We start from the raw sequence: 9,608 nt of genomic DNA on the forward strand, positions 1-9,608 counted from the left end.
TTTTTTAATTTTTAAATTTTTATTAACATTTTCCATGATTATAAAAAAAATCCCATGGTAACTCCCTCCCCACCCCCACACTTTCCCCTTTGAAATTCCATTCTCCATCATATTACCTCCCCATTACAATCATTGTACTCACATATGTACAATATCAACCTAATAAGTATCCTCCTCCCTTCCTTTCTCTTCCATTTATGTCTCCTTTTTAACTTACTGGCCTCTGCTACCAAGTATTTTTCTTCTCACGCAGAAGCCCAATCATCTGTAGCTAGGATCCACATATGAGAGAGAACGTGTGGCGCTTGGCTTTCTGGGCCTGGGTTACCTCACTTAGTATAATCCTTTCCAGGTCCATCCATTTTTCTGCAAATTTCATAACTTCATTTTTCTTTACTGCTGAGTAGAACTCCATTGTATAAATGTGCCACATCTTCATTATCCACTCATCAGTTGAGGGACATCTAGGCTGGTTCCATTTCCCAGCTATTATAAATTGAGCAGCAATAGACCTGGTTGAGCACGTACTTCCAAGGAAATGAGATGAATCCTTTGGATATATGCCTAGGAGTGCTATAGCTGGGTCATATGGTAGATTAATCTTTAGCTGTTTTAGGAACCTCCATACTGTTTTCCACAATGGCTAGACCATATTGCATTCCCACCAGCAGTGTAGAAGGGTTCCTCTTTTTCCACATCCCCACCAACATATATGATCATTTGTTTTCATGATGGTGGCCAATCTGACAGGAGTGAGATGGAATCTCAATGTAGTTTTAATCTGCATTTCCCTGATGACTAGTGACGTAGAACATTTTTTTAGATGCTTATATGCCATTCGAATTTCTTCCTTTGAGAATGCTCTATTTAGCTCCATAGCCCATTTTTTGATTGGCTTGTTTGATTCCTTATTATTTAACTTTTTGAGTTCTTTGTATGTCCTAGATATTAATCCTCTATCAGATATATAGCTGGCAAAGATTTTTTCCCATTCTGTAGGTTGCTTCTTTGCTTTTTTCACTGTGTCCTTTGCAGTACAAAATCTTTGTAATTTCATGATGTCCCAGTGATTAATCTGTGGTTTTATTGCCTGAGCAATTGGGGTTGTATTCAGAAAGTCTTTGCCAAGACCAATATGTTGAAGGGTTTCCCCTACTTTTTCCTCTAGCAGTTTCAGAGTTTCAGGTCTGATGTTAAGGTCTTTAATCCATTTGGACTTAATTCTTGTGTATGGTGAGAGAGAAGAATCTATTTTCATCCTTCTGCAGATATATATCCAGTTTTCAAAACACATTTGCTGAAGAGGCTGTCTCTTCTCCAGTGAGTATTTTTGGCATTTTTATCAAATATCAGGTGGCTATAGCTACTTGGGCTTACATCTGGCTCCTCTATTCTGTTCCACTGATCTACATGTCTGTTTTTGTGCCAGTACCATGCTGGTTTTGTTACTATGGCTCTGTAGTATAGGTTAAAATCAGGTATGGTGATACCACCAGCATAATTTTTGTTGCTCAGTATTATTTTAGATATTCGAGGTTTTTTGTGATTCCAAATGAATTTTTGGATTGTTTTTTCTATTTCCATGAAGAAAGCCTGTGGAATTTTGATAGGGATTGCATTAAATATGTACATTGCTTTAGGTAAGATTGCCATTTTCACAATATTGATTCTTCCAATCCAGGAACAAGGGATATTTCTCCACTCTAGTGTCTTTTGCAATTTTTCGCATGAGTTTTTTAAAGTTCTTATTGTAGAGATTCTTTACTTCCTTGGTTAGGTTTATTCCAAGATACTTTATTTTATTTTTTATTTTTTGGATGCAATTGTGAATTGGAGTGATTTTCTGATTTCATCCTCTCTGTGTTTGTTGTTAGCATATATAAAGACTACTGATTTCTGTGTATTTATTTTGTATCCTGCTACATTGCTGTAGGTTTTGATCAGCTCTAACAGTTTGCTAGTAGAGTCTTTAGGGTCCTTTATGTATAGAATTATGTCATCTGCAAATAATGATAACTTGATTTCTTCCTTTCCAATTTGTATCGCTTTTATGTGTCTCTTGCCTTATTGCTATGGCTAAGACTTCCAGTACTATATTAAATAAAAGTGGGGACAGTGGACACCAGTGTCTTGTTCCTGATTTTAATGGAAACGCTTCCAGTTTTTCCCCATTTAGTAATATGTTGGCTGTAGGCTTGTCATAAATAGCCTTTATTATATTGAGATATGTTCCTTCTATTCCCAGTCTCTGTAGGACTTTTATCATGAGGGGATGTTGGATTTTGTCAAATGTTTTCTCTGCATCTAATGAGATGATCATGTGATTTTTGTCCTCCAACTCGTTTATGTAATGTATTACATTTATAGATTTGCGTATGTTGAACCATCCCTGCATCTCTGGGATAAAGCCTACTTGGTCAGGGTGAATGATCTTTTTGATATACTCTTGTATTCTGTTTGCCAATATTTTGTTGAGAATTTTTGCATCTATGTTCATGAGGGAGATTGGTCTGTAATTATCTTTTTTTGTTCTATCTTTGCCTGGTTTTGGTATCAGGGTGATGCTGGCCTCATAGAAGGAGTTTGGTAGAATTCCTTCTTTTTCTGTTTCCTGGAAAAGCTTAAGAAGCAATGGTGTTAGCTTTTCCTTAAAGGTCTGGTAAAATTCAGCAGTAAAGCCATCTGGGCTTGGGCTTTTTTTAGTTGGGAGATTATTGATAACTGTTCGGATCTCCATGTTTGTTATAGTTCTATTTAAGTGATTAATCTCATTTTGATTTAATTTAGGTAGGTCATATAAATCAAGGAAATCATCCATTTCTTTCAGATTTTCATACTTTGTGGAGTATATGCTTTTATAGTATGTCCCTATGATTTTTTGAATTTCTCTGGAATCTGTTGTGATGTTACCTTGTTCATCTCTGATTTTATTAATTTGTGTCTCTTCTCTCTTTCTTTTGGTCAGATTTGCGAAGGGTTTATCAATCTTGTTTATCCTTTCAAAGAACCAACTCTTTGTTTCATTAATTCTTTGGATTGGTTTTTTTTGTTTTGTTTTGTTTCTATTTCATTTATTTCATTAATTTCTGCCCTAATCTTTATTATTTCTTCCCGTCTACTGATTTTTGGTTTGCCTTGTTCTTCTTTTTCCGAAGCTTTAAGGTGAAGCATTAAGTCATTTACTTGTGACCTTTCTAATTTCTTAATATAGGCACTTAAGGCTATAAATTTACCTCCTAGAACTGCTTTCATTGTGTCCCTGAGATTTTGGTATGTTGTGTTCTCATTATCGTTTGACTCTATAAATTTTTTGATTTCTTTCTTGATTTCTTCATTGACTCATTCATCATTTAGTAGTGTATTGTTTAGTTTCCATGATTTTGTGTATGCTCTATAGCCTTTCTTGCTACTGATTTGTAGTTTAATTCCATTATGGTCAGATAGAATGCAAGGAATTATTTCAATTTTCCTGAATTTGATAAGATTAGCTTTGTGTCCTAATATATGGTCTATTTTAGAGAATGTTCCATGTCCTGCTGAAAAGAATGTATATTCTGTAGCCTTTGGATGAAATGTCCTGTATATATCTGTTAGGTCCATTCCTTCTATGACCTCATTTAGTGCAGATGCCTCTCTGTTTATATTTTCTCGGGATGACCTGTCTGTTGATGAGAGTGGGGTGTTAAAGTCACCCACCACCACTGTGTTTGGTGTTATCTGTGACCTTAGTTCTAATAGTGTTTGTTTGACGAATTTGGGAGCCCCCATGTTAGGTGCATATATGTTTAGGATTGTAATGTCCTCCTGTTGGAGTGTGTCTTAATCAATATAAAGTGACCTTCCTTATCTTTCTTGACTAACGTGGGACTAAAAGTCTACCTTGTCCGATATTAGGCTAGCAACCCCTGCTTGTTTTCTAGGCCCATTTGCTTGAAACACCAACCTTTCCAACCTTTCACCCTAAGATACTGTCTATCCTTTGTAGAAAGGTGAGTTTCTTGGAGACAACAAATTGTAGGATCCTGCTTTTTAACCCAGCCTGCAAACCTTTGTCTTTTCGTTGGGGCATTGAGGCCGTTGATATTAAGAGGTTTTATTGAAAGGTGTGTATGTATGTTTGCCATTTTTTTTTGTGGTTCCGTTTCTACCTGTGCTCTCTTGTGTTAACTAGTATTTGAGTATTGCTTGTTTTTTCTAGGTTCCTTATATGTGTGCTTTTCCTTTTCTTCAGCATGGAGGGTTCTATCAAGTATTTTCTGTAGAGCTGGTTTTGTCTTCAAATACTCCTTTAACCTGCTTTTGTCATGGAATGTCCTTATTTCTCCATCTATTTGAATGGATAACTTTGCAGGGTATAGTAACCTTGGTTGACAGTTGTTATCTTTTAGAACTTGGAATATATCACTCCAAGCCCTTCTGGCTTTAAAAGTTTGTGTTGAATAATCTGCTGTAATCCTGATGGGCTTGCTTTTGTAGGTAACTTGATTTTTCTCTCTAACTGCTTTCAATATTTTTTCTTTGGTGTGTGTGTTTGGAAGTTTGATTATAATATGGCGAGGAGAGGTTCTTTCCAGGTTTTCTCTGGCTGGTGTTCTAAAGGCTTCCTGTATCTGCATTGGCACCTCTTTCCCAATTTGGGGGAAATTTTCTTCTATGATTTTGTTGAAGACGCCTACTATGCCTTTGGAGTGGAATTCTTCTCCTTCTAGTATCCTGAATTCTTATATTGTATCTTTTCATAGTGTCCTGAATATCTTGAAATTCCCACTCATACTTTTCTATAAGTTTGTCTTTCTCTTTGTTGGACTGTATTAGATCTACCACCTGGTCTTCTAGCTTAGATATTCTGTCCTCTCCTTCATCCATCCGACTGGTGTGATTTTCTACAGAGTTTTTTTATTTCATTAACTGCTAATTGCTAATAATTTTGACTGCTTTTTCTTTATTATTTCTATTTCCTTATTTATGTCTTGTATTGCCTTCTTTATTTCATTAAATTGGTGTACTGCGTCTTCTTTGATTCCTTTGATTTCCTCTTTGATTTCTTCTTTGATTGTTTTGATTTGTTCTTTGACCTCTTTCAACATATTTATAATCATTCTTTTGAACTCTTTCTCAGGCATTTCCTCTAACTTGTTCTCACTGGAGTACATTTCTGATGCATTAATACTTTTAGGTGGATTTTTATCGTCTTGCCTTTTAGTGTTTCTTGTGTTATAATGTATATATTTTTGCATCTTGGATTAAGTTAATGTTTGGATTTTCTGGCTAGCTGGGTATTCTTAGCTGTATCAATTGATTTGATGTTATATATTTTCAGGGTAGGAGCTTAACATGTTAGGTGTGGCTCTTAAGACTCTCAGAGTATCTACAAAGGTGTTCCTAGGGGTTGAGTTTCCCTGCTATGGGAGTATTCAAGCAGGCTGAGTGGAATAAAATACAGGTAGATTCTAAAATTTAACTAAACACTGTACACATTCAATCAAAAAGAGCCCCAAGTATGTATGCCACAGTAGTTATTATAATGACCAGATCCTGTATCAACAAAGAGGTTAAGATTTCTGGTCTGTTGAGGGATCCAAGTCATCTTGTGACCTAGTGAGACCCTTTCCTGGTGCAATCCCAATTACCTTGGATCATTTCGGTCTCAGTCAAGTTGCTGCCTGGGTTGTCGGGCTGCTGTTCTGATTTCTGGAGATGGGCACTGACTTTTCCTGCATTGCAAACCGAGCCTGGCAAATGTGGCCCTGCAGATCAGCACCCCTGCTGCTGGAACTGCTGCTGCCAAAGCTGCCGCTGCTGGGTCTCTAGCTGTTGCTGCTGAAGCTGCTGCTGCTGGGCGCACTGCAGCTGCTGCCTCTGCTGCTGCTGTAGCTGCCACTGCTGGATCCCCCACTGCTGCTGAAGCTGCTGCTGGTGTGTCCACTGCCGCTGCTGCCACTGAAGCTGCTGCTGCAGGATCCGCTGCTGCTTCCACTCCTGGGTCTGCTGCTGCTGGTCTGCCGCTCTGCCCTGACTGGAGCTGCTACTGCTGGGGCCGCTGTGTCCGGTGCCGGAGCCACTCATGTTGCTGCTGAACTCTGTTCCTGCTTGGGTCCCGCTGTTGGCTCAAGTTGGTGTGGCCGGGTCCTGGGACCGCTGCTTTGTTCGCCAGAGCTGGGCTCAGGTGGTGGGGGAGGGGAGTGAGCCACAGCTGCTCTGGTTCTCTTGCTGTTCCACGTGTTCTTCTACCTCGTGGTCTGCTCCTCCGCTGCTCACTGCCATTCTCCCTTCATGTTTCCTGAGTTGCAGAGAGCACCGGTGTGAGTGGAAACTCCCACGCCTGGCTTTTCCTGCAGCTGGAACCGAGCCTGGCGGCTTTCTGGTCCGCCCTGCCGCCATGGTTGGCGGAGCTACTGGAGCCGCTTTTGCCTGCCTGTGCGGGATCTGGATGCTCTGGATCTCTTCTACTTCTCCACTGCCACTTCAATTTCCTATACACCTCACTTTTTAGTAAAAGTGCATATTTTGCTGAGTTTTTTGGTCTTTTTTTCCCCCCTAGGCTGCTTTGGCGTGGACCTACGCCATCATCTTAACCAGAAGTCCTGGCAAAGGTAGTTTTTTTTTAATTAATTAATTAATTAAAATAAATTTTAAGAAAAGGCAGCAAGAATAAACCTGACAGCAAGCAGGGGCCCTCAGAGCTCAAACCTCTCTGTATACCTTTGGGCTAGAATTCAGATCCACCCTCAGTGACATCATAAGGCTGGACTCCAGAATCTACCCCCAATCTCAGTAATACCTCCTTGAGCAAGGAGATTGGAGACCCAAGCTACAAGCTTTAATAAAACACCCGAGTTTATGTGGGACATACATTCAAACTACCAAATGTTTAAAATTTCATTTGCCAGGAAGATAAATCTGAAATTATAAGTTTCCATAATTTGAAATAAAACACAAAAAGATTTACATTTCTATGTGGGAATTATATACTTTCCAGAGCTCAAAGAAGTATTCTTATAGGTTTCTGTCCTATTTAAAATAAGTGTTCAGAGTTTTTAGTTCTTCACTACACTAGAACATACTGAGTGTGCTACCACATTAACATAACGTGACTGAGTATAGACTTAATTTCTCTTAATAAACTTTGGAGAGTTTTTGAAAACAAATTTTAGTTTATATCTTATGATTTTTAAACAGATATTATAAACATAAAATACTGGAAGATATAAAATATTCTATTTTTACATTCACATTAAGAACAACGCTTTTGAACAAGACTGAGTGACATTTCCCTGACTTTTTGTTTGCCTTTTGTAAAAAATTTAAAATACATAAAGAGCAGAGATTCTCTCTAACATACCCATTTTATGATTGTATTTAAATCTTTATCTCAACTTATAGAACTGCCAGGTGTCAAGTCACTCATCCCATACATTTTTAATGTCACTACAAGGGAAGGGCACTTCATGATGTAACATAATTTTTTTATGTTATGCCACAATGACACTCTCATGTCTAACAAAATGAACTATAATTTTTAGGTGTTCAGAACTCACACCATCATATTCAATGACTGTTTCAACAATGTGTTTTGTAGACCATTTAATGGCATCAGGGCCAGCAGGTGATGCACTCAATAATGGTGCCTCAAGGTCCAGCCCCTTCTACCTCTGTCTTCTTGAAGAAGCTGCTTTAACTTCTTTTTAAGCTGAACCTCAAATGTCACTGTTAAAGAAAGTACAATATGAGGCTGGCGAACTGTGAACCTCTGATGTCACTGTTAAAGTAAAACATGAAAAATGTCAAACCTGCCAAACTTTTCCATTCTGTTTTTGATTAGAGAAAGGCAAAGGGAAATCCTGGGGTGCTTCGGTGACCTGGACAATTTCCCAGAAGCCCTTAAACCAGCTTATCCTACATATTAAAGAGTCTAAAATTGCAGCAACCATTCATAAAGTTTGATGCAACTTTGATGTGCTCTAACTTGAAGGTAGTCTTATTTAATGGTGTTAAGATATTCATAAAACAAATGAATACTTAGCATTCCAAGTTTATGAATATGTTTTTCTAGATATATAAAGAAACAATTGAGAGTTATTTTTTAATCATTCCATGAAAGACTTAAAGCTAGTTATATCTCTTGGATCTTGTTTCTTTTTGTACGGATCATTTCAGTGAGACAGGCAAGTTGTGATATAGTTTGTATGGCGCTTGTACACTGCACCACTACTGGGACTGTAATCCAACTGACGGAGCTGTGCTCTCCAATCTCATGCCAAGCTTCTTCTGGTGAGCTAAGCAGAAAATTTAGAGCATTCTAAAGTGCTGATGAAGATTATAAGCATTAGAGAGCTGAAAAATGGCACTTTGATATGTCTTCATGCTACCTCCAGTAGCTCCAGAACTGGCCATGCAGGTAGGCATGGTGGCTACATTCATCACAAAATGAGGCTTTGCTTTCGATCCAGTTGAATTATGTGCCCTTCCACAGCAACTGGTACTTGTAAAATAAAATCTGGTGTTTTGTCATAACCCTTTGCACGGAGCTGATCTTCATCGAGGAACGACAGGCTTTTCTCTAGAAGCAAGTCTCTCAACAGGACTTCATGCTCATAACCAATGGCATGTTTCATGCAGTCCACCAGCGGTCCATAACAGCAGTCATTCACGATGCACTGATAGACCTGATTTGCTAGAACTCCATCTGGAATCTGAGAAGGGTCCCGTAGCATACTATTTATAACAGACTTGGAGGGTGGAGTTTGTTCATGTTCCTATAGAAATCTCTCCAGTATAATCCGAGCCATTAATGAGGGTGCATAGTCCACCTCATTGGCCAGCTCTAGGAGCACTGGGGCAGCTCCATTTTTCAGCACTCCATTCAGGTACCTCTGGTAATAACTTTCAATCACTTCCAAAGTATGATGTTCGGCGTGTGTTCTTTTAATATGTTTCTGGTGGCCTGCAATTGACTGGGGAACCTCTGCTTCAGCTTCCTCAGGCTCTGCCTGGTGGGCAGTACGGACACTAAGCACTCGGCTATCTCGTTGTACTGGGCTTTGGTCAGTATCATATTGGGCCTGGGACCGGGAGATGGCAGGGACAGGGAAAACACCCAGGGGCTCGAGCAGCTTGGGTGCCAGGAAGTGAGGGGTGGATACACCCAGGGCGACCCTGGGTCCTCGAATTCCTCAGCTAACCCCTGCACAGCCCCAAATACACCTCCAAGTTGCACGGGTGGGGGGAGGGGGCGAAGATATTCCGTGTCCCCGGCTACACCCAGCACCTGGGCAGCGGGCGGGAGGACCGAGCGCCCTAGCTGCTCTACTGAGCAGCTGCAGTGAGCTGGGCCGAAGGCGATCGCAAAGGTATTTTTTGTATTTGTGTACCAAATGCAAGCAGCAGCTGAATTTCCCTGAGTATCAAGGGTTAAAAAGTTTAGGACAAACAGGGCATGATGAAGGATATTTCTTGGAGAGCCTTTTATAGAATATAAATCCCCCATATTTAACTTTTGGAGGGTGTGTTTAATAGTTTGATGGGCTCCCTCAACAATTTCTTGACCCTGGGGATTGTATGGTATGCCTGCAATATGTTTAATTTGTAATTTATGACAGAAATTTTGG

General features: G+C 39.5%; 1 pseudogene; it reads right to left on the bottom strand.

Moving 5' to 3' along the window:
- Positions 1-8,365: 8,365 nt before the first annotated feature.
- Positions 8,366-9,055, bottom strand: LOC101600695 (annotated as a pseudogene).
- Positions 9,056-9,608: the final 553 nt, after the last annotated feature.

The sequence above is a fragment of the Jaculus jaculus genome, chromosome 11, assembly GCF_020740685.1.
Source record: "Jaculus jaculus isolate mJacJac1 chromosome 11, mJacJac1.mat.Y.cur, whole genome shotgun sequence".
Taxonomy (NCBI): domain Eukaryota; kingdom Metazoa; phylum Chordata; class Mammalia; order Rodentia; family Dipodidae; genus Jaculus; species Jaculus jaculus.